The sequence below is a fragment of the Mesoplodon bidens genome (assembly GCF_964165515.1).
Source record: "Mesoplodon bidens genome assembly, chromosome: 13".
NCBI classification, from domain to species: Eukaryota; Metazoa; Chordata; class Mammalia; order Artiodactyla; family Ziphiidae; genus Mesoplodon; species Mesoplodon bidens.
Genome location: NC_138169.1, coordinates 26,316,524 through 26,340,702, shown reverse-complemented (window position 1 = coordinate 26,340,702; position 24,179 = coordinate 26,316,524). Strand labels below are relative to the sequence as shown.

At 53.8% G+C, this 24,179-nt stretch overlaps 1 protein-coding gene and 1 pseudogene across 2 annotated transcripts in view; one reads left to right on the top strand and one right to left on the bottom strand.

Annotated features, from left to right (window-relative positions):
* Nucleotides 1-24,179, bottom strand: part of TOP3B (DNA topoisomerase III beta) — a 121,376-nt gene that overhangs the window by 54,126 nt on the left and 43,071 nt on the right. The window lies entirely within an intron of this gene.
* LOC308626714 (immunoglobulin lambda-like polypeptide 5) lies at nt 1,225-15,194 on the top strand (annotated as a pseudogene). Its single transcript has 6 exons — nt 1,225-1,459; nt 2,809-2,956; nt 3,053-3,102; nt 5,268-5,453; nt 14,287-14,405; nt 14,875-15,194. The product of its transcript is annotated as an immunoglobulin lambda-like polypeptide 5 (transcript).

Here is a 24,179-nt window from a genome sequence, read left to right as displayed (position 1 = left end):
CCGGATTGCAGCTGCCCTCCTGGCAGCCCCGCGCCCCCGCCCCCGCGTCCACTTTCCCCTCCTGGGATGAGCCTCCGCACCACACCCCTCACGCTCCACTTTCTCAGCCCTCTCCAGACGGAAACTGGAGGCCTCTCCCTGGAGGGGCTATTGCTGCGGCCTTGGTTTCCTCAATCCCACGGACCACCCCTCACTCTGAGCTTTGCCGCCCAGGGAAACAGACAGGGATATGGCGCTGCCAGCAGCACCTCTTCCTCCGTCAAAACCGCCTGCCGCAAGGACCACTGGACGAGTGGGACTACTGGTTTGTTTCTTGTGAATCTGTGTAGACCCAGGCCTGAGAGATGCCTGAAAAGCAAACGACCCTTCATAAAAGGGATGAATGTTCCCTGGGAGGTGTGACCAGGGCCAGGCGGCAGTGCTGCAGGCAACGGAGAGCAACCGGAAGGAAGGGGCTCTGCTCCTGTTTCTGCTCTGAGCCGCCTGAAGGGGGCGCCCACGGCGGGAGGCACGTATGGGGCCAGTTCTGGGGCCCTGACCACATCTCAGACCCAAAGGCAGAGCCAGCCTTCCCTGAGGCAGGAGGGCAGAGGGAGAAGCCCTGCGGGGTGTGGGGAGCCCAGCGAGATGGCCGCGCCCCTAACTGGGACCAGGGCCTCAGAGGCACAGGGAGCCCACAGCAAAGACAGGAGGGGTCAGGTTTGCATGAGCCACAATGAGAGGGTCTGGGAGGCCCTGCCCAGCTCCAGGTGCAGAAGACAGAGCTCGGGGCGTCTCCACCATGGCCTGGACCCCTCTCCTGCTCCCCTCCTCACTCTCTGCACAGGTGCTGCACACCGTTCCCCCCCACCCCCCCGCAGCTGCTACAGGATCAGCCTGAGGGTGGGAGCCCCTGGGAATGGGCCTTCATCTTCGAGTCCCCTCTCCCCTCCTCTCTCTCTCTCTTTTTAAAAAAAATATTTATTTATTTAACTAAGACGTGCCAGGTCTTAGTTGCAGCATGTGGGCTCCTTAGTTACGGCCTGTGAAATCTAGTTCCCTGACCAGGGATCAAACTCCGGCCCCCTGCATTGGGAGCGCAGAGTCTTAGCCACTGGACCACCAGGGAAGTCCCCTCTCCTCCTCTCTTACAGGCTCCACGGCCGCCTATGAACTGACCCAGCCGCCCTCAGTGTCAATAGCCCCCGGAACAAGGTCAGGATCACCTGCTCAGGAGGTAACGTCATGCATAAACATGCATCTTGGTACCAGCAGAAGCTGGGCCAGGCGCCTGTGTTGTTCGTCTATGACAATAGCAACCGGCCCTCAGGGATCCCTGACCAATTCTCTGGCTCCATTCAGGGAACACAGCCATCCTGATCATCAGCGGGGACTGGGCCGAGGATGAGGCTATTACAGTGCCATCTACCATGGCAGTGGGAGCTGTGACTCATGGTGACATGACAGACGGGGACTCAAGGCACGAAACTGCCCACCCCAGCCACCCCAGCCTGGTGCTCACAGTCCACGCCCCCCCCCTCCCCTGCCACCTCCACCCTGGACCAAGAAGGTTCTACTCCTTCTCAACCCAAAGTCACGTCACTGCACCTAAACAAGGCCCTAACTTTCAGTGTCCTCATCTGGGAAACAGGAATCATAATGACCACCCATGGGATGAGCTGTGTGAGCCAGGTTTCTCTAGAGAAACAGAACCAGCAGGATGTGTGTGTCTATAAATAGAGATTTATTTTAAGGAATTGCTTACATGGTTGTGGAGGTGTGAGTCCAAAATCTGCAGGATGGGCCGGCAAGCTGGAGACCCAGGGAAAAGGGGCAGTGAATCCATCTGCTGCAAAATTCCTTCTAGCTCTGGGGAGGTCAGTCTTTGTTCTACTCAGGCCTTCAGATGATTGGATGAGGCCCACCCATATTAGGGAGGGTAATCTGCTTTACGCAAAGCATCAATTTCATGTTAATCCACTGATTTCAATGTCAATCTCATCCAAATAAACCCTCACAGAAACATCCAGAATAATGTTTGACCAAATATCTGGGCACTGTGGCCCAGCCAAGTTGACACATAAAATTAACTCTGACACTGGCCTTAAATAAACAAGGGTGACTACAGCGTCACTCTCACGTCAAATGAAACCTCCAGACCTCTGGGCTTTGGAGAATGTTTTCAACCTTCCACAGTAGCGGAGACCACCCCCAGAGAAGGGCTTGGGAGTCATACAGTAGATCTAGTGATCCCAAGAACCTGGAATCTTCTAGAACGTTCACACCTGGGACTTGCAGAAGATGGACCCACGTGTCTGCTCTGGAGACGACTTGGGAGAGAGGAGTCCTGGTGGCCGCAGGAAGAGTCTCTGGGGCCTGTGGGATGGAGAATGGGCAGGGGGCTGACCAGCAGGAGGCAAGGGGCGCCCTCTGACACGGGAGCAGGGCAGAAGTGACTGGACATGACACACCCCTCTGCTCCAGGGGAGACGGGTGGGGGCGGGGCACAGAGGAGCCAGGGACCCTGAGCAGGGGGTCTGCTGAGCAGGACATCTGGACCCAGACCTCTCTGGCTCAGCCTGAATCCAGCCCTCGGCCATTCTCGGTCCAGGGAGGGGGTGGGGACAGGCCCGGGAGGCCAGAGATGCAGCTGTACCAGCTGGGAAGGCCCTGCCCATCCCCCGAGGGTCTCCAGGGACCAGCCAGACCCGGATTTCCAACCATGGCCACCACAGGAGGATGTGGTCTGTAGCAACAGCAGGTGCAGGGCAGGTTATGGGGAGTAGCTGGGGTCACTGAATTCAGGGACAGCCCCTTCTTCTCCCCAAGACCTGGGGCTGTCCTCGGGGGAACCACAGCTTCTGGGCCCCGGGCAGTGGGTGAGTGTCACACCCACACAGGGGTGCTGCGAGGGAGCATCTTCAGCCTGGACCCTGGCAGGAACCCCACCCCAGGCCCCAAGGTACAAGGAACCCAGGTATGAGGCTGGAGTGGGCCAAGCACCACAATGGGGAGAAGCTGGACTGGATCAGGGCCTCCCAGGGGCTCCCCTATACCCCATGTCACGTGTCAGGGCACCCGCACCCAGTTACCGTTCAGTGCCGGCCCATCTTCCCGAGGACCGTGAGGTCTTGGGATGCAGTACCTGGCCTCGGGGATGCCCGGTCAGTGTGTGTGGGACATGAGTATCTAAGCAAAGTCACATCGGTCCACGGAGTCTGACCTCACGGTGGCCTTCTTGAACTCCCTGTGATATGGGGAAGTCAGTCTGTCTGCTACAGCATCCCATGACCACGGTAGGACAGATGCCAACATGATGTCTGGGATGGCCCAACTCCACTAGGGCACGTGGCATCTATGAAATTCACTCTGGGGGCCCCTGGGGAGAACCTCACAGAGATGGACAAACCATCAGGACCTGAAGCAAAGAGTGGTTTCAAACACGAACTCCATCCAGTTTGAACTTGAACTCAAGTTCAAACACAAACTTGACGTGCAAGGGCAGATTTGACAAGGAGCTCCATCTCCTACAAACAACTGGACCAGGACTGCGTTTTCCAAAGGTTTTTCTATCAAAAGCCCCAGTAAGAAATACATTTCCCATCACTATCCAGAGTGTATCTATGTTTTTGGATAACTGAGGCGGGACCTCACGAACCAGCTGCCCTCCCCTGCGTGGACGCTTTCTGTTCTCCGTCTGCTCTGGATGACCTCACTGTTGTGGGACCCTGGCTGCACCTGACTGAATTGGTTCCACAACCTCTGGGAGGTGCAACACAAAATTTGAAAAGTGGCAGTTGGATAGCATCAGGGATTCGTTTGTTTTTTGATGGCCGATGGTTTTCCCAAGCCACACCAGATGGGCCAGCTCCCAACGATGATAATAAGAAATGTAATAATTATAGTCATCCTCCATCTGTGTTGTGCGTGGAGTACTTCCCAGTTTAAAAAGCACTTTGAAAGTACAAATCCCGTCTGATTCCACTTATATGAAGTCCCTAGAGGGGTCAAAATCATAGAGACAGAAAGCAGAATGGTGGTGGGGAATTCCCTGGCGGTCCAGTGGTTAAGACTCTGCTTGCACTGCAGGAGGCTCAGGTTCGATCCCCAGTCAGGGAACTAAGATCTTGCAGGCTGTGCAGGATGGCAAAAAAAAAAAAAAAAAAAAAAAAAAGCAGAATGGTGATTCCCAGGGGCTGGGGAGGGGGATGGGAAGATCGTGTTTAATGGGGTCAGAGTGTCAGTTTGGGAAGATGTAAAAGTTCTGGATGTGAATGGTGGTGATGGTTGCACAACCATGTGAAGGGACTTAATGCCACTGAACTGTACACTTAACAGTGGCTAAAATGGTAAATTTTATGTTATGTATAACATTCCTGAGGCATCACTGCTGGCAGCACCAGCACAGAGCCAGGCCCTCGGTACCCAAAGTGGGCTCAGTGCCTCTTTTCTGCCCACCGCCCACCCCATCCCAAAGCACAGGGTCCCTGGGCGATGATGCATCCAGATGTTGGGGAGGCAGGCAGGCTCCCCTGGACGGGAGAGGGAAAGGGGGGCCTCGCAGAAGTCCCCAACTGTGCACCAGACACTCTGCTTGTGGTGGTGACCTCTGGATAAAATCTATGAGCGTGTGTGTGTGTGTGTGTGTGTGTGTGTGTGTGTGTGAGACACAATGGGGCGGGGGGGAGTGAGACCATGAGGTGCTGAACACAGCTCATTAAACCCACCATTTTATAATGAAATCACGATTCCCTGACTTGAAACCGGCTTCTTGCTAAACCTGCACCTGTTTCCTCCCCTCTCACCACCCCCACCCAAGGCTGGTCGGAAGAGAAGCCCCAGCCTCACCCCGCTGAGCTCAGGCCTCGGCCGCTCCTGTTCCGCTGGCACTTCCTCGGCCTCTCCAGGCCCCAGGGAGATGCTACACAAGCGCCCTTGGGAACTAGGGCAGGAGCAGATGTGCCCCACCCAGGGTCCCAGGGGTGGGGCCGGCAGGGGCTGCTGCGTGAGGCGGTTGAGCCCTGGATCCCGACCACAGCAGAGCAGTTGGCGGGTGCCCCTCTTGGGATAGGCCCCAGGAGTAACGGCCATGGGCCCTGGAGGGGGTCGGGTGCTGGGGGCAGGGACAGAGAAGGCCCAGGCAGAGACCAGGGCCGTGTGGGCCAGGACGCACTAGGACGGCTACTGCCAGAGTGGGGAGCCAGGGACACCTGCCGACACCCCTCCAGGGAGCCCACGCCAGCAGGTTGGCCAGAGGTGCCTTTGACCTGAGGGCACATGAGGCCCAGGACAGGCCAGTTGGGCTGTGAGGCCCGCAGGGGTCAGAGCTGTGTCCTCAGGCACAACTGGCCTCTAATAGTGCTGGGCCTGGCCGTGGGCGCCCATGGCTTGCTGTCTCCAACGCCAGCACCGCAGAGCACGGCCCCCCGCAAGGAAACCCCGGCAGGAAGCAGCCCTTGGAGCCTGTGGCACAGGTAAGGGGCCGAGGGAATCATGGGGGGACATGAGGGTCCCTGCAGGCAGAACTGGGAGTGGGGACAGAGAGCGGGTGAGGGGAGAGGGGCGAGAAGGGAGCATCAGTTGGTGAGGAGGGGCCTGGGCAGACGGTGGCTTTATTTGAAGGGTTGACATTTTGTCCAGTGTGGATTTGTTTGCATTAATTTTTATTTTTTTATATTGTATTAAAATCTTTATCTGAATTACTGAGTTTTTTGGCGCCCCTTACATTTTGTACCCAAGACTAGTGCCTCGCCCACCTCGCTCTGGTCCTCGGGGTAGAGCAGAAACAGGGAGGCAGGGGCAGGAGGGGGCAGTGGCTGCTGTCATCCTGGGATCCCTGGGGCTCCTCTTAGCTGGTGAGCCACCTCCTCGCCCTTCCCCTGGCTGGGCAGGCTCTGGTCCCTGGAGCACCAGGGCGCAAGCTCTGGCTGAGGCTGTGTGGTGAGGGGACCTTCCCTGGTGTTCCCAGGTCCCCCAGCCAAGGACCACCTCCTGCGACTGGTCCCTGGGAGCCCAAGCCCACCAGGGTGCAGGCGCCTCCATGAGAAAGGCCTGGGCGAGGGTCCGTGGGGGCCGCAGTCTGCCCCTGCTGCTGCTGTGTGACCCCAGCCCCCTCCTCTCTGCTTGCGGTGGGAGGTCCCTGCACAAACTGCTGAGCATCTGGGACCATTTGTGATGATCAGTGACACAGTAGCACATTCATCGTGGGCACTGACCATTTAGGGGCAGAACCTCCCTCTCAGTGGCCCCACAAGGCAGGTCCCTCTGTCACCCCCAACTTACAGGGATAGAGGCCCAGAGAGGTGAGGCAACTGCCCAAGGTCACACAGCTGGTTCTGACTCCAACGCCCAAGCCTCCAGCTGTCCCCATCCCTATCCCCTAAACAGACCCGGCTGACAAGTCCGCCTCTCTGAGCCTCAGTTTCCCCCTCTGCAAAGTGAGGGGTCCTAGTTGGATGAGGGCCTTGCAGCCTGACGCCTGCCCCAGGGATGCTGGGGCCGCGGTGGTGAAGGTCTGGGACAGGAGGAGTGGAGTCTGTGGCACCAGCAGCACAGCCGTGGAGGTGGGTGGGTGTCTGTGAGTGTCAGGTCGGGGCCGGCACCGCAGCGTCCGGTGGGGACTGCACAGCCAGGGCAGGATCCAGGAGAACACGAGGAGAGACGGACCTCCATCAGGTCAGACCCCAGCTCAAGGTCCAGGGAAGAGGGGCCCGGCGACAACTGCCACATGCAGCGCGCTGCCTGCAGGACAGAGGGGGCCCCACTGGGGTTGGAGTTCAGGTCAAGGGGTCCATCTGGGCAAGGCAGCACAGGAACAGAACCCTCAGGAAGCTCCCGGGAGTCCGCAGGGCTGCAGCACGTGGGTCTGAGAAGAGGCTAGAGGGGCGGCCAGGCCCAGACGTGGAGGACTCGTCCCTGGAGGACAGACTTCATCTGGGGGGTCCTGGGGGATGTTTGCAAGGAAATGTGACTGGAGTTGGGTGGGTGGGAGGGGGCGGGAAATCAGAACTAGAGAGGCCTCAGGGAGGGGGGTGTTGTCATGGGCAGAGTGGACAGAGAGCTGGACAGAGTCAGGAGGTGAGAGGACCAGGAGAGGGAGGAGCCAGGAGGCCCCCTTGGCTTTTTTGGACAGTTGAGAGAATGCTGTGTCCTGTATTTTAACAAAATGGTCCAAGAGAAGGGATGGTCTGCAAGAAGTTGGTCTCCCCCGAGGACGTCCACTCACCCGACAGGCCACTCAGGGTCTCAGGGTGGGCCTGAACCAAGGGGGTCATGTCCAGGCCTAGGGCAGACCCATGGACCATTTTAGGAGAAGTAAGATGTGGGGGGCAAGGATGTCCGAGCTGGTCTTAGAGATCCAGGGCGCTGACCCGTGATGGGGGGCTCCAGGCAAAGGGAGCAAGGGGTGCTGAGGAGGAGAGTTGAGGTGCACAGACCCACAGGGAGTTTCCAGAGCCAGGGAGAGCGGGGTGCAGACCATGGGGGTCTTGTAGCCCGGTCCTTTATCCTGGGTTCCATGAGGACTCATTGAGGGATTTAAGTGGGGCACTGTCAGAGTCAGGTTTGTGTTTTGGAAAAATGGCTCCAGATCAGAGACCAGTGTGAGGGCAGATTAGAGAATGGAGAAGGGGCTTTGACCAAAGCCTGTGCCTTGGGGATGGGGAGTAGGTCCAGGGTAACCAGGTACCAAGATCTCCTATGAAATTGCCAAGTGAATTTAAAGTGATGTTATCAGAGTGCTGATGGGGAGGAACGGGCACAGTCATGGACTGTCAATGGGAGGCTGAATTTCTGGAACAAACAATTTCTGGAATAACATACCAAGATTCATAAAAACATACATTCCTTTTAATCAAGCAATTCTACCTCTAGAAATTTATCTTGATGATGTAATCAGAACTTCAGCTAAATACTGTAAGTGTGTTCTGGGGAAGAAGTAGAAACAACCTAAATGTCCAATGATAAGGGAAGGTAAAATAAACTACGTTACATTCATGGTAGGGAGTATTACACAGTCATTTGATATCGTTTTTTTGACAACTGTAATGACATAATAAAGATTTTTATAAACAGGCTGCAATATGTCATACTAGCACACTGCTTTTGTTTTATTTCGATTTACAGAGTAAAATTCATCCTTTTTGGTATTAGCAGTTGTATAAATTTTAATAAAACTATAGAGTTGTGTGACCCTCACAACAATCAAGATACAGAACATTTCCACCCCCCACCAAAATTTCCCTGCGCCCTCTGTGTAGTCAATCCCTTTTTCTGCCCCAACCATGGAAACCACTGATCTCTTTCTGATCCTATAGTTTTGCCTTTTTGAGATATAAACAGCATCATGCAGTATGTAATCTTTTTTTAAATTAAACTTTTTATTTTGGGATAATTGTAGGTTCACATGCAGCTGTAAGAAATAATACAGAGGGATCCCATCTACCCTTCACCTAGTTTCTCCCATCGGTAATGTCTTGTAAAATAAAAAATCACAACCAGGATATTGACATGGACGCAGTCAAGGTACAGAACATTTCCATCGCCACAAAGATTCCTTTCTAGCCATGCCCACTTCTCTCCCTCCCAAGCCCCTGCTAACTCTGGCAACTACTAATTTGGTCTTCTTTTCTAATTTTGTCCTTTCAAGATTGTTCTATAAATGGAATCATACTGTATGTACTCTGTTGGGACCGACTTTCTTTCTTTTTCTTTTTTTTTTAAATTTTTATTGGAGTATAATTGATTTACAGTGTTGTTAATTTCAGGTGGACAGCAAAGTGAATCAGTTATAGATATACATAGGTCCACCCTTTTTTAGGTTCTTTTCCCTTATAGACCATTACAGAGTATTGAGTAGAGTTCCCTGTGCTATACAGTAGGTTATTATTAGTTATTTATTTTATATTTAGTAGTGTGTATATGTCAATCCCAATCTCCCAGTTTACCCCTCCCCCGCTTTGCCCCCTGGTAACCATGTTTGTTCTCTACATCTGTGACTCTATTTCTATTTTGTAAATAGGTTCATTTGTACCATTTTTTTAGATTCCACATATAAGCGATATCATATGGTATTTGTCTTTCTCTGACTTATTTCCCTCAGTATGACAATCTCTAGGTCCATCCTTGTTGCTGCAAGTGGCATTATTTCATTCTTTTTTATGGATGAGTAATGTTCCATTGTATGTATGTACCACATCTTCTTTATGCATTCCTCTGTGATGGACATTTAGGTTGCTTCCATGTCCTGGCTCCTGTAAATAGTGTTGCAATGAACATTGGGGTGCATGTGTCTTTTCGAATTATGGTTTTCTCTGGATATATGCCCTGGAAGCGACTTTCTTTACTCAGCATAGTTTTCTGGCTGTTCATCCTGACTGTTGGTTGTACATATTTCATTCCTTTTTATTGCTCAATATATTCCAAGTACGTAACCGTATGAGTCTGGCTGCTTTAGGTCAGTATAAAACCTTTGCAATTATCCAATTATCCCCTTTATCTATAGTTTGTTCCTTTCTATTGCTAAGTAGGATTCTATCTATGAACGTATCAGAATTTATTAACTATTCACCAGTTGAGGAACATTTGGGTTGTTTCCAGTTTTTGGCAATGATAAATAAAGCCAGTATATACATTTGCATATAAGTCTTTGTTTGAACATGAGTTTTCATTCCTTGGTTAAATACCTAGGAGTAGGATTTGATTGATCAGAGGGTAAGTGTATGTTTATATAAAACTACCAAACAGCTTTCCAGAGTGGCTAAAACTTTTTACATTCCCACAAGCAAAGTGTATGAGTTACAGTTGCTCTGTATTCTCCCCAGCACTCGGTACTGTCAGTGTTTTAAGAAATTGAGATAAAATTCTTTTAACATAAAATTCACTTTTTTTTTTTTTTTTTTTTGGCCGAGTAGCTTGTGGGACCTTAGTTCCCTGACCAGGGATCAAACCCGGCCCCCAGCAGTGAAAGCACCAAGTCCTAATGAGTGGACCACCAGGGAATTCCCAAAATTCACTATTTTAACTATTTTAAAATACACAATTCGGTGACATTTAGTGCGTTCACTATGTTTTGCGACCATCACCACTATCTTTTTCCTGAGTCTATTAATCACCCCAAAAGGAAACCCCAAAGCAGTCCCTCTGCAGTCCCCCAATTCACCAGCCCCTGGCAACCAGTAATCTGCTTTCTGTCTCTATGAATTTGCCTGTTCTGGATATTTCATATAAATGAAATCATACAATATAAGACCCTAGTGTCTGGCTTATTTCACCTAGCATGATGTTTTCAAGGTTCATCCATGTTGTAGCAGGCATCAGTACGTCATTCTTTTTAAGGCCAAATAATATTCCTTTTTTGTTTTTTAAAATTTATTTATTTATTTATGGCTGCGTTGGGTCTTTGTTGCTGTGTGCTGGCTTTCTTTAGTTGCAGCGAGTGGGGGCTACTCTTCACTGGGTTGCACGGGATTCTCATTGCGGTGGTTTCTCTTGTTGCAGAGCACGGGCTCTAGAGCGCAGGCTCAGTAGTTGTGGCGCACGGGCTTAGTTGCTCCAAGACATGTGGGATCTTCCCGGACCAGGGCTTGAATCCGTGTCCCCTGTGTTGACAGGCGGATTCTTAACCACTGTGCCACCAGGGAAGTCCCAATATTCCATTTTATGGATATACCACATTTTGTTTATCTGTTCATTAGTTAATGTATTATTTCCACCTTTGGGTTATTGTAAATAGTGCTGTTATGTACATTCATGTCAAGTGTTTTTCTGAGTATCTGTCTTCAATTCTTTTGGGTAAATGCCTAACAGTGGAATTGCTGGGTCACATGGTAGCTTTACATTTAACTTTTGAGGTTGGCCAAACTGTTTTCCACAGTGGCTGTACCATTTTACAATCCTACCAGCAATGCACAAGCGTTACAGTTCTCCATATCCTCATCGACACTTGTTATTTCCTTTTTTTATTATTGTTATTTTTATATCCATCCCACTGGCTGTGAAGTGGTATCTCATTGTGGTTTTGATTTGCATTTCTATAATTATTAATGATGTTAAGGGTCTTTTCAAGTGCTTGTCAGTCATTTTTATATCTTCTTTAGGGAAATGTCTCTTCAAGTCCTTTGCCCAGCTTTTAAATCAGTTGTCTTTTTGTTGCTTTGTTAAGTCATAAGATTTCTTTATATATTCTGGATACTAGACTCTTATCAGATATATGATTTTCAAATTATTTCTTCCATTCTGTGAGTTGTCTTTTCACTTTCTTGATAATGTACCTGGAGGCACAAAAGTTTTGTATTTTGATGAAGTCCAACTTATCTATTCTTTCATTTATTGCTTGTACCTTTAGTGTCATATCTAAGAATCTGCTGCCTAATCCAAGGTCATGAAGATCTACACCTATGTTTTATTCTAAGAGATAGTTTTAGCTTTTACACTTAGGTCTTCGATCAATTTTGAGTTTTTGTGTATGGTATGAGGTAAGGGTCCAACTTCATTCTTTTGCATGTGGATGTCCAGTTGTCCCAACACCATTTGCTGAGGAGATTCTTTCTTCCTTCCTTCCTTCCTTCCTTCCTTCCTTCCTTCCTTCCTCCCTCTCTCTTTCTTTCTCTCTCTCTCTTTCTTTCTTTCCCACACCGCAGGGCTTGCAGGATCTTAGTTCCCTGAACAGGGTATCCCCTGCAGTGGAAACGTGGAGCCCTAACCACTGGACCACCAAGGAATTCCCTGTTCTTTTTCAAGACTGTTTTGCCTATTGGAGTCCTTTGCAATTCCATGTGAATTTTAGGATCAGCTTTTCCATCTCTGTAACAATGATCACCCACTGAAATTTTGATAGGGACTGCATTGGATCTGTAGATCACTTTGATTAGTATTGTCCTCTTTCAAATATTAACTCTTCCAATCCATGAACGCAGGACATCTTTCCATTTATTTGGGTCTTCTCTAACATCTTTGAACAACATTTTGCAGCTTTCAGTGTACAGTCTTTCACCTCATTGGTTAAATTTATTCTTAATCGGTACCATTGCAAATGGAATTGTTTTCTTTTTTGTTTGTTTGTTTGTTTGTTTTGTTTGTTTGTTTGAAATGGTGCCTCTCACTGTTGTGGCCTCTCCCGTTGCAGAGCACAGGCTCCGGACGCGCAGGCTCAGCAGCCATGGCTCACGGGCCCAGCCGCTCCGCGGCATATGGGATCTTCCCGGACTGGGGCACGAACCCGTGTCCCCTGCATCGGCAGGTGGACTCTCAACCACTGCGCCACCAGGGAAGCCCCGGAATTGTTTTCTTAATTTCGCTTTATGAATTGTTCATTGCTAGTGTGTTGATCAAGCACCTGCAGAATTTATTTGCTCTGTATATAAGATCATGTCATCTGTGAATAGAGACTTTGAGTTACTGTCTAGTATCCTTTCTTTTTAAATTAATTAATTAATTTTGGCTGCACCGGGTCTTAGTTTTGGCACGTGGGATCTTCGTTGTGGCAAGCAGAATCTTTAGTTGCGGCACACAGACTTCTTAGTTGCAGCATGAGGGCTCTTAGTTGCAGCATGCATGTGGGATCTAGTTCCCTGACCAGGGAATGAACCTGGACCCCCTACATTGGAAGCATGGAGTCTTACCCACTGGGCCACCGGGGAAGTCCCCAGTATCCTTTCATTGCACTTTTTAAATGCACTTCTAGATTGCTTACTTGTGTTATATATCTAATATTCTTATAATTTTAAAACAATTAAAAATTTAAAGCAAAAGTTCTTATATTTGCCTCACAAAACCAACCATAGCTAACTGGGCCAGCTCAGCAAGTGGAAAACACACTGGTCTGATCCTCTGGCAGAGATTCTTGCATCCAACGAGCCCCAACTCAATGCTGCATCTTTGTACGAGTTGGGAATTTAAATCAGCAAAGGCAAAACCTGGAACTTCTTGTGGCTTTGGAGTCTCTGAGGGTGGTTCTGTTGTTTCTTAATTATTTGGGGCCTTGTTTTAACTTTAAGAAGGAGTATTTAGATGCAGAATCTAAGGACAAAGTTTTCTGGCCTGGGGTTGAGAGCACTCATGGTCACCTGTGACAAGATGAAGACAGAAAAAGAACTGGAATAGGAGAAAAGTGGTCAGTCTCATGTGGAAGTGGTGAGTTAGAGTTTCCTGTTGGGCATCCAGCTGGAGATGGTCAATAGGCAACTTAAGTGGAGATGAGGAAAGGGTTTGGAGCTGGAATAGACTCGAGCCTCATCATGTGGGCACATTGTGGGAAGATGGCAAAGGAGGACCCAGGGAGGCAGTCTGGGGATCAGTAGCCATGCATGGGTCAGGGGAAAGGGAAGACAAAGAAGGAAGAAAGTGGGGGTCACAGACATCAAGGAGAACCAAATCACTGGAAAGGGGGGCCAACCCTATGTTACATCCTGCAGAGACATTAGGTACAACAGGAGCTTGGGAGGGACCTTAGACTTGACCCAGATGAGGGCCCTGTTGTCCATCACCTGAGAGATTTCAGGGAGAGATGGGTGAGAGCCAGAAGGGCCCTGGTATGTCCCAGAATGTAAAACAGTGCTTGGCAGGCAAGTGTTTGGGAGCCATTGTTGGTTGGATGGATGGATGGATGGATGGATGGATAGATGGATGATGGATGGATGAATGATGGATGGATGATGGATGGATGGTTGATAGATGGATGGATGATGGACAGATGGATGGATGATAGAAGATGGATGCATGGATGGATGATGGATGGATGGATGGATAATAGATGATGGATGCATGGATGGATGATGGATGGATGGATGGATGATGGATGGAAAAACAGATGGACAGAAAGACAATGATCTGAAAGATCCAAGAAGGCTTCATGAAAGAGGGGGAACTGAACTGCGTCTCAATGAGTGGAGACAACAGGGCAGGGGGCCCCCAAATGACCTGGTGTCCACAGACCCAGGGAGAAAGCTGCCTGGCTGGACTGTGGGAAATTATGGGGGAAGGAACACCCAGAAGCTCTGAAATGAGGCCAGGAGAGGTCGGGCAGGTCCAAGCCAGCTCAGGACTCACTCTGCCACACCACATGGCCACCCGAGGGGACTCGGCACTCAGCGGCACCATCAGCACTGAGGATTCAGTGGTCACAGGAGAGCCTCAGAGTTGGGGGGACACACTGGGTGACAAGGTGTGAGTGGCTCCTTCCTCAGACAGGGGGCTGGGCATGGGGACACCCAGGAGTGCCCCAGCCTCTGGGGGGCTGGCTGCCCACCCACCCCCAACCTGAGGACACAGCCCTGCCTGCTACAGCCCTGTTCCCATCATGCCCAGCAGGTCCCCACTCCGGCCCGGCCCCCGGGGGACAGGCCCCAGGTGCTGGCCCGGCGGGTTTTGGTCCGAGTCTCAGTTACCGTGGTACATCTTCGGCGGTGGGACCCAGCTCACCGTCCTAGGTAAGTGGCTCTCATGTCTTTCCCAGCCTGTCCCACCCTCTGCTGTCTTGGGAAAGTCACTTTTTTCTCTCTGGGGGCTGCTTCCCCTCTGCCCTCCCAGCTTAAGGACCGACCCCCACCTTTCTCCTTGGGGCCTGGGGAGGCAGGTTGGTCTTGGGGTAACCGGCAGGAAGGACCCCAACAGCAGGAGCAGCCACCTCCAGAGTCCGACAGGGATCATAAGGAGGGAGGAGAGCTGCTTTGGTTACACACGGGGACACTGAGGCTGCACATGGGACGGCTTGGCCGGGTCACCCGGGAGAGTGATGTGGAACAGCTTCTTGGGGGCTGTCTGCTGTCCAGGGGCTGAGTGGGAGGGGGGACAGAGAAGGCAAGCAGGGCCACCATGGGGACACTCACAGAGGCCATGATGGGGGTGGGCAACCCCGGACCCTCCCCTGCATCTCACACCCCCTCCTCTGTCACACAGGTCAGCCCAAGTCTGCGCCCTCAGTCACTCTGTTTGCGCCCTCCACTGAGGAGCTCAAGGCCAACAAGGCCACCCTGGTGTGTCTCATCAATGACTTCTACCCGGGCAGCGTGACGGTGGCCTGGAAGGCAGGCAGCACCACCATCACCAGGGGCGTGGAGACCGCCCAGCCCTTGAAACAGAGCAACAACAAGTACGCGGCCAGCAGCTACCTGGCCCTGACGGCCAGCGAGTGGAAATCTTACGACAAGGTCAGCTGCCAGGTCACGCACGAGGGGAGCACCGTGGAGAAGACAGTGGCATCCTCAGGGTGCCCTTAGGTCCCTGGACCCCCCACCCTCTGGGGCCTGGAGCCACGGGTCCCCTGGGGGGTCTCTCCTCCCATCCTGGTCCCCCCAGCCCTTCCTCCTGCACCCAATCAACTCTCAATAGAATGTTTTCATCGTTATTCAGAAATCTCTGCTCATTTCTTTTTTTGTCTCGTATTTAATTTGCACCCTCTCCAGAATTCTGGGGGTGGGGTGGGGAATCCTAGGCGCCAGTGAGAAAGTAACTAAGGGGAGAGGCTCACAGTCTCCTGGGTGGGGGCATCACCCAGGCAACCAGCCAGGACACATCACCCATCCGCCCTCTCCTTCCTCCCACTCCTCCTTCAGCATAGGGCCGTATCCACCCCCACCCCCTGCCACCTTCCTGGCCGGAGCTGCCTATGGCTGGTGACCTCCAGATGAGCCCTCCCTCCCTGCTCTGGTGGGGACCCTCCACACCTCCCTGCTCCCGGCTTGTCCTTTCTTTCCAGTATGGCTGTTAGCGTAACTAACTCGGGAACCTTCGCCCACATTCCTCTCCCTCTGTGTCCTGCCTGGTCCCTGGGCTGGGCCACTCCTGGGGGCCTCCCAGCCCAGGCTCCCCCTCCTTCCTCCCTGGTCTCCTGCAGCCCCTTCTCCTGGGCTCACGGGGAGGGGACTTTGATCTTAGCTTCTGCTCTGGGGCACTGCTTCCCTCCAGCCCTGGTTAAATGTTCTCCAGGCCTTACCAGCCAGGCATCAAACAACCTGGAGAGTTCTGAGCCCACCTGGACCCAGGTCCCTGGCCCTGGGACCCAGGAGAGGTCGGGCAGGTCCAAGCCAGGCCCAACGACGACAGAGTCGTTAGGGCCAAAGAAGGACCTTGGGGGACAGGGGCCTTGGGTTGGAGGGGCTGGCTTCCTCATGTCCTTCCCCTCCTCTGGGTCAGAAATCTGGGTCAGGGCACTGGGGGAGGGGCCGAGAGAGGGTGTTGTCTTCTTGGAGGCCCCACCTTGGTCCTGGTTCCTGGAGGTGAGGGCTCACTGTGCCCTGCCACCGGAAGTGTCAGTCTGGCACAGGGCTAGACTGGCCCAGTAGCAGCATCTTGAGGGTAAATTTCAAACACCACGCCCCCAGTACAGGTCCCTTCAGCATCTGCTCCTCCCACACTCCCAGACACCTTTTCTGCTGCCTCTGTGTCCCACCAACACCTTCTACTCTAAGCCCAAGGGCTTCTGTCCCCAAAGGCCACACTGCTTCACGCCTCTGCAGTTTGCTCCGGCTGCTCCCTTTGCTGGCATGACAGTCCCTGTCCCCATCCACCTGACAGAGGCCTGCTGCTCCCTGATAACCCGCACTCAGCTCTCCACTCGTGACCTTCACGTGGACAATGCTTGAACCTCAGCCAGTCTGGGCTGAGCACGTGGGGGCTGAGAGGAGCTGATCCCAGGCATCTCCCACCCACTCCCGACCCCCAGGGGCTGCAGGAAGCAGCTTCTCACACCTCCCATCAGGATAAGGAATGAGACCTGTGCCTGGGCGCCTAGGACACAGCTGCCAGCCGCAGACCTGCTTAGCGCAGCTGGTAACAGGCTTGCTGGCAATAGGGTGTCCACAGGGACCCGGCTGCACCCTCCTCCGTACCCCAACTCTGCCCGGTCGTGGGGCTGACCGTCCCCAGCTCTGCTGCAGATGTCATCTCTTTGCCACGAGGCTGGAGCCGCAGCTGGGTGCTGCCCGTGGATCGTGCTCTACCTCCTGTGACCCCTAGACCTCCCCGGGAGGTGGGTGCTAAGCCCCACCTCACCTCATGGATGAGGAGACAGAGGTTCCCAGAGCTGAGGCAGCTGCCCAGGTCCCACAGGCTCTCAGGGCCACACACACAGTGGCCACCCGGGCCCCCCTCATGAGGTCACCTTCCCTCCCGAGGAGGCTGTGCAGTGCTGGCCGGGAGACGGTGCTGAGCACACGACCCCGCAGCCTCTGGACATCAGAGGCATCCTAAGGCTCTGTGGGGTTGGCTCCTCAATCTATACTGACTCGGTGCAGGTAGGGGCAGGCAGGAGGGGCTTCATGGACCCTCTGAGTCCACACAGCAAAGCAGGGTGGGTTTTGTGGGCCCAATTCACAGAGGAGAGAACTGAGGCTCTGTCAGCGGGATGTGGGTTGGGGGACCTGCCCAGGGTTACAGGGTGAGCTGCTGGCTGACCTGCCCCCCCTCCAGCTCTTTCCACAGATCCTCAGCCCTGCAAGACATGTCATTCATCCATTCACTCACTCATTCATTCAGCAAACCGTCAGTGGGCCGGTGCTGGGAGCAAGGAGACAGGACCACCTGCCCTGGAACAGCTCATGAGTTGGGGGGACACCCGTAGAGCCCACCGCTGACCCCACCATGTCCTCAAGCCCCCAGGTCAGCTCCCCGCCCAGGGAGCATCTCCCCGCAAACGTGGGATAAGATTTCATCCACTGCCCGGCCCCACAAGGCGGATCCCCCAGCAGCCGGCACTGAGCACATCTCGAGGCTCATCACAGCCCCTCAGGGAGCCTTGAAGTCCCCATCAGGGCTGCCATTGCCCACTTCACAGAGGGCACACTGACCATGAGGGATGCACCGGGCCTGCCCTGCTCAGCTCAGAGCCAGGACAGCCCCTGCGGACTGGTGGCCCCAGGGCACTGGGTGGCAGTGGGGTGGGGGCATGTTGGGCAGACCCCTGGTCTAATAGAAAAGAGTGTCAGGTCAGGGGAGGGGGCTTGGCCTGGCCCTGCCCTGCCTGCTGTGCGACCCTGGGCAGCGCCCTTGCCCTCCGTCTGGGGCTTCCTCGTGGGAGGCCAAGGCTGGGGGAGGTGACTGATGGGGGAGGGGGGTTGTGGCTTCCTTCACAGCAGAGCCCAGAATAGCCTCCGGCAGGGAGGGCAGAGGGGCCCTGGGGGAGGGGAGGGGAGGTGACAGACAAGAATCAGGGAGACTGTCTGGGGCAACCAGGACAGGGGCCAGGGGAGGGGCTGGGTCATCAGACACCCTCTGTCCACTCCAGGGACAGAGTAGCTAATGGTCAGCACGACTCACCAGGGCACCGCAGTGCGTGTGTTTCCACACAGGTCAGGGTGACACTCTCTTCCTGTGGCCACTCAACCCCCCAGGTCCCTTCTGCTCCTCAGCACCTGGCCTGGGGACATCTCACATCAGGGCTGGAGTCCACTGAGCATTCTCTGTGCCCGGGCTGTGCTGGGCACCAAAGTCTGGATCCCCCTCTGGTCCTCACCAGGATGGGCAATCCCTGCCCGCCCAGGGCCCGGCCTCCTGGGGACATGCTGAGGCCTCCAGATTGTGTTGGGAGGAGGGAGGAAGCCTCGGCCAGACCCCAAACAGGCTCTCTAAGGAGGACGGAAAGGCTGCTGTGGGCAGGCCGAGAGCGGCTCTCCGAAGGAAGGTGGGACCCCAGAGCAGCCTGGTGAGCCCACCCGCAGGGTCGTTGGTCACACAGGGCCTCCAGCTCAGCGCTAGTGTGGACCAAGGCCCTGCGTGGATGAGGCCCACTGCGGTCACTGCCTGGGGCAAATCCACCGCTCAGCAGCCCTTACCTGAGCACCTACCGTGTGTGGGGACCTCGGCGGTGGCAACACAGCTCTGCTGGGGCTCCTGTGGGCACAGGGAAGCAGCCTATAGAGAGGAAGTGTTGTTGTGCAGGACGGCCTCGTGCCCTGGAGAAACCAACCACGGTGAGGGCTGGGGGTGCCCGACTGGGCCTCACGAGGGGCCACGGCCGAGCCTGGAGGTGACCAGGGGGCAGGACAGCCCTGACTCTGGGTTGGTGGCTTGGGGCCTGTGTCCCCGCCATGCAGCTGGGCTGGTGATAGTGGAAACTCGCTCCCTGGGGTCCAGGAGGGATGGTCAGATGGAAAATGGATGTTTGCTGGTCTCTTGAGGTTGACTGTTGCTGCCATTAGCATCTGCCTGTTCGGGCCCAGCCGGCCTCTGGCCAGCACCCCTGGGCTCCCCGTGGGCCCTACCCTCACCCCCGCACAGCTGGCCTGGTGAAACCAAGAGGCCCTGATGCCCGAAAGAGCCAGGAAACGCCGACCGGCCCAGCCCGGGGAAGCAGGTGCCTCCCTCTCCCCAGGCTGGGGGGAGGAGTGGCTCCAGTTCTGGAAGCTTCCACCAGCTCCCCTGGAGAATGGACCTGCGTCACAGCACCCAGGCCGCCCAAGCCCCTGCGCCCAGGCCTAAGCCAGGCAGAGCTCACATCAATCAACCATCAGAAGGGGCATCTTCTGTTCCAGAATCTTGTGTCTGTGCAGGTCGTACCCCCTCCTCGGGGCCCCCAGGGACCTCTCTAAATGCCGGGCGTGCAGCTGCGGCTGATGTGGGACACAGCCAGACACTCGGGGCTCAGAGGAGCCCGGGGGGCAGGGCTGGCCAGGGCTGGACATGGGGCACTGCAGTCACACCTTCCCTGCTGTCCCCACACCTGGGACTCTTCTGGGGGAGAGACTGGGCCAAGGAGGGGAAGGGGGGAGAAATGGGGACCCTCACAATCACTGCACTGGGAGCCCTGGGTCTGGGGTAATAATGAGGAGCCCAGAGCACAGATGTCCCCCAAGAGGCCTCATGCGGTCCTTCCCCAATGGACAGGACCTCAGATTGGTCAGTCACTCATCCATCTGTCTGTCCATCTATCTGTCCACCTATCTGTCCATCCATCCACCCATCCATCCATCTACCCATCATCCATCAATCCATCCATCCCAAAAGCCTCCCTTGGGCCTCCTGGGGGCCTGGCCTGTGTGGGGCTCTCAGCTACTCATGTCCCAGGCCCAGGCAAGGCAGGACTGGCCCAGTCAAGGCCAAAGTCAGACCTGGAACGTGCCTGCTTCACCATGGAAGGAGGGGCCTTTGGACACTGGGTGCCCTGTTCCCTGCCCAGTCTGCCCTGTGCTTGGTCGATATGCTGAGGTCAAACAGAGGGCAAGAGGTGTGACAGATGGGCCAGTGTGGTGAGGCCAGCTGCCTCCTGCCCTGTGGGTGACCTGACTCCCCACCCCACCCCCACTCACAGTTACAGGCCTCCCCAATCCACCCTCCAGGCTGACCCTCCCATTCTCTCCTCTCCTCCCCTGTCCTTCTCCAATCAGAGAGTTTCCCAGGACATTCCAGGGCTTCAAGGTCCTGATGGGAGTGGAGATGGGGGACAAGCACCCAGCCACAGTTTCCTGAGTTCACCCCCAAAGAAGCAAATCACTTCCACAGGGTTGACTCCACCAGCTCGTTCTCAGGGGACACTGCCAATAGGTCCCCCGGCCCAGGGGAGCCGGGAGCCAGGCCCACAGGCCACAGCCATAACATCACATCACCTGACACATGAGACGTGCAGTACCCCGGGGGGCGAATGCCCCCACCCGAGAGTCTGGGGGAGTATGGCCCTCACCCCAGCACTGATCAATCAGCTCATCAACCAGTGTTCACGCCCATCGCCCCTCACTGCCCCTGTGGGCCCAGGTCGTGTCCTGGAGGTGAAGCTAAGACAGGGAAACTCGCCCCTGCCCAGCCCAGAGCCCATGGTGCCAAGAGATCCTCCCCCACCAGTAAACATTAGCAGGGAAGACAAGGACGGCGGATCCTGGGGTCCTGGGGGGTCAGCCAAGGGGAGCAGCAGCAACTTCAGCCACCTCAAAACAGGGCCTGGGAGCTGGACCCCCAGGGCTGAGGGGCAGAGGGAGGAAGGGCCTCCCGGGGGGTCAGCATGAGCAAAGGCACAGAGCGGGGGGGCTGCAGCAGCCCTTGGCTGACGCACACAGCCCTCCAGTGAAGCACCCTGACCCCTCCTCCTCGGAGACTCCAGACTCCCGTCTCCGGCGCCGCCTGGCCCACCACCCTGCTCACCGCCCAGCAATCACTTGCATTCGGTGTCACATGGCGGGGCCCTGCCCTGGGGAGGAAGAAGAATCAGACGCAGACTGGAAGCCGGGCAGAGAGGGACCAGCAGAGGGTGCGGGGAGCAGGCCCAGGGAGGGACCGGGGGGTGGTGGGCCGGGAGTTCTCCAGTGGGGACGGTTCTCTGTGCTGCACACAGTGAGGCCGGCTGGTGGGCCAGAGTGTCCCGAGCCCCGGAGCCCAGCAGAAGGACAGGAACGGGGCTCAGAAGAGGTGAGGCCAGGGGGCAGAGGCCCTGAAGGTCTCAGTCCTGACCAGATCTGAGATTCCAAAAGGCAGCTGCACCCTGAGGCTACTGAGTGGCTTACTGTCCTGAACCATTTACGAAACACGCAACATGCGTTACCCAGCTGAGCCACTTCCGGATTCTGTGGGGCTCACAGCAAGCATCACCGTCCCATCTCACAGGTAGGAAAACCGAGGCCCCAAATGATTAACAACCCAGAGAGCGAGACAGAGTCAGCCCCCGGTGTTCCCCCTCCCAACCTGGGGCCTCCCCTCTAAGGGACAGGAAACAGGCCACAGGGACAGGAAACAGGCCACACAAGGGCACCCGGATGGAGAGCTGCCATCTGCCGGGCCCCAGACCCCTCCCGTGGGCAACTTCCCCCCATCAACCCCCAGCCCCGACCCGAGTCAGGGGAACAGAAAGGAGGCCCGAGACTGGACCCAGTGGCCACCCCCACCCCATGGCTGGAAGGAGGGAGGGCTGGTGGCAAAGGGCCTGGGGGAGCCCAGACCCCAGGGTGGACAAGGAGGGTCACTCTGACATACTGTGTGACCTTGGGCAAGATGATTCCCCTCTCTGGGCCCCAGCCTTCCCCTCTGCTCAGGGGAAGGGGACAGCGAGGCTTGCCCAACGAGGGGACAGCGTCCCCTGGCGGCCGAGGAAGGGGCGGCAGGAGGGCCCAAGTTAGAGGGGGCGGGGCGGGCGACCCCCGGAGGGCACAGGGAGCCCCTCCCGGTCCCTACTCTCTGGGCTGAAGCTGGGACGGGTGTGCCCATGGGGGGACACCCCCACCAAGGTCGCCTCTTCAGACAGAGAGGGAGAATTCTGAGTGGGCGTCGCAGGGAACCAAGTCCTTCTGGCCATGACCTTGAAACTGCCCAGGTGGCCAGGACGAAGGAGAGCGCTCCTCTCTGTCAAGAGGATCTGAGCGTCTCTTAATTAGAATCGGCTCTTTGGCTTCTGCTCCCTAAAAAAGGTACAGGAATTCTGCACCTTGAACCAGTTCTGGGGGAATTTAGCAATCAATTTGAGGGAAAGTGGCATCTTTTACCACATTGAACTTTCAATCCATGGATAGCCTCCCTCTCTCTCTCTCTCTCTCCCTCTCTCTCTCCCATTAATAGGTTTTAATAATTCTCAATAAAGTTGTATGTAGAGTTTTACCCATAAACAAATGACTTGGGCATCTCTTTAGATTTATCCCTAGTAAACTGATATTTTTTATGAATTGTAAAATGTATCCTTAAATGTTATTCTCCATTTGCTGTTAATAGAGATACAGTAAGTTTTTGCATTTGAAATTTGCTACACTTTTTTATAGATTCTGTTAATTTATCTACATTCTGTGGGACTTGCTACATACTTAAACTTATCATCTGTGAAGAATGACAGTTTTGCTGCTATCTTCCCAATTCTTATACATTTCACTTCTTTCCTGGTCATTTCAAATCCAGTTTGGAGTGGGAGAATTCCACTTCTGGAACAGCAACACAAAGAGTTCCACAGACCCGCCTCTAGCAAAAGTGGTGAAAATTATTTTTTAATTTATATATTTATAATAATATTTAAATGTTTATAATTATATATTTATAATATACAAATGTTTGTGTTTATAATTATATACTTATAATAATGTATTTATGTTTATAATTATATATTTGTTTGTGTTTATGAATTTATAATATATATAGTTATGTTTATAATTGTGTATTTATAATTATATATGCATGTTTTATATATTAATTTTAAATTTATGTATAAATTTTAAGAAATAATATTATCTTTGTATATAAATATTTAAAGTCTTTAAATATCTTTAAACCTCTATATCTTTAAAGTCTCTGGAAATGGACCTAACGGCATACAAAAAATATTTATTCAAGGAAGTCTACCAAAACTTAGCAAAAGCAGTGAGAGTCTGTAACATTTCACCCATGAAATGACCTGTTTCCTCCCTCCCCCCCTCCCAGCACAACTTGATGGCACCTCCACTCCAAGTAGGTGCAGCAAGAACACAGGGCACCTTCTCCACCCAGCTCCAGGTCTAGGTGACATCTTCCTGACTATTTCCCAAGGAGAAATGGATGGCTGGGGGCACGGGTGCAGGCTGATTGCTCTGGTCCCTCAGCTAACAAGCTCCAAACGTGCTTCCTCGTAAAGGACGATCATACTCACCTGGTCACATCATCACAAATGAAATACCTGCCAGCTACCCCAAAACACCAGGCTGAGACCTTTCAACGCTAGAGGGCGCCAGAGACCGCCCAATCCCATCCAGGCTGCAGGACTGCCCCACAAAACGTGTAAAAAAGGTAGATTAGGTTTGAATTTCAGAAAAACAACAAGTAATAGTTTAAGTATGTCCCCTGTAATATTTGGGACATACTTATACTACAAAATTACTCACTGTGCGAGCATCCTGGGTTTTTTTGTTTTGCGGTACGCGGGCCTTTCACTGTTGTGGCCTCTCTCATGGCGGAGCACAGGCTCCGGACGCGCAGGCTCAGCGGCCATGGCTTACGGGCCCAGCCGCTCCGAGGCATGTGGGATCTTCCCGGACCGGGGCACGAACCCGTGTCCCCAGCATCGGCAGGCGGACTCTCAACCACTGCCCCACCAGGGAAGCCCAGGCATCCTGCATTTTATCTGGCAACCCTATTCATGAGCGATGAAAAAGGAGAATGGCGGTGACTTTGCGTCTTTTTTCTTTGCTCCTTATTGTGTATTTATCAACCACGTTCTCTTTTCTTCTCAGCATTACTTTATGTAGGAATTGTTGGAGGTTAGCAGAATATTCAGTGGAACTGTGACTGAATTTCGGGAGGAATTAACACAGTTGGCTGTGGATACGACT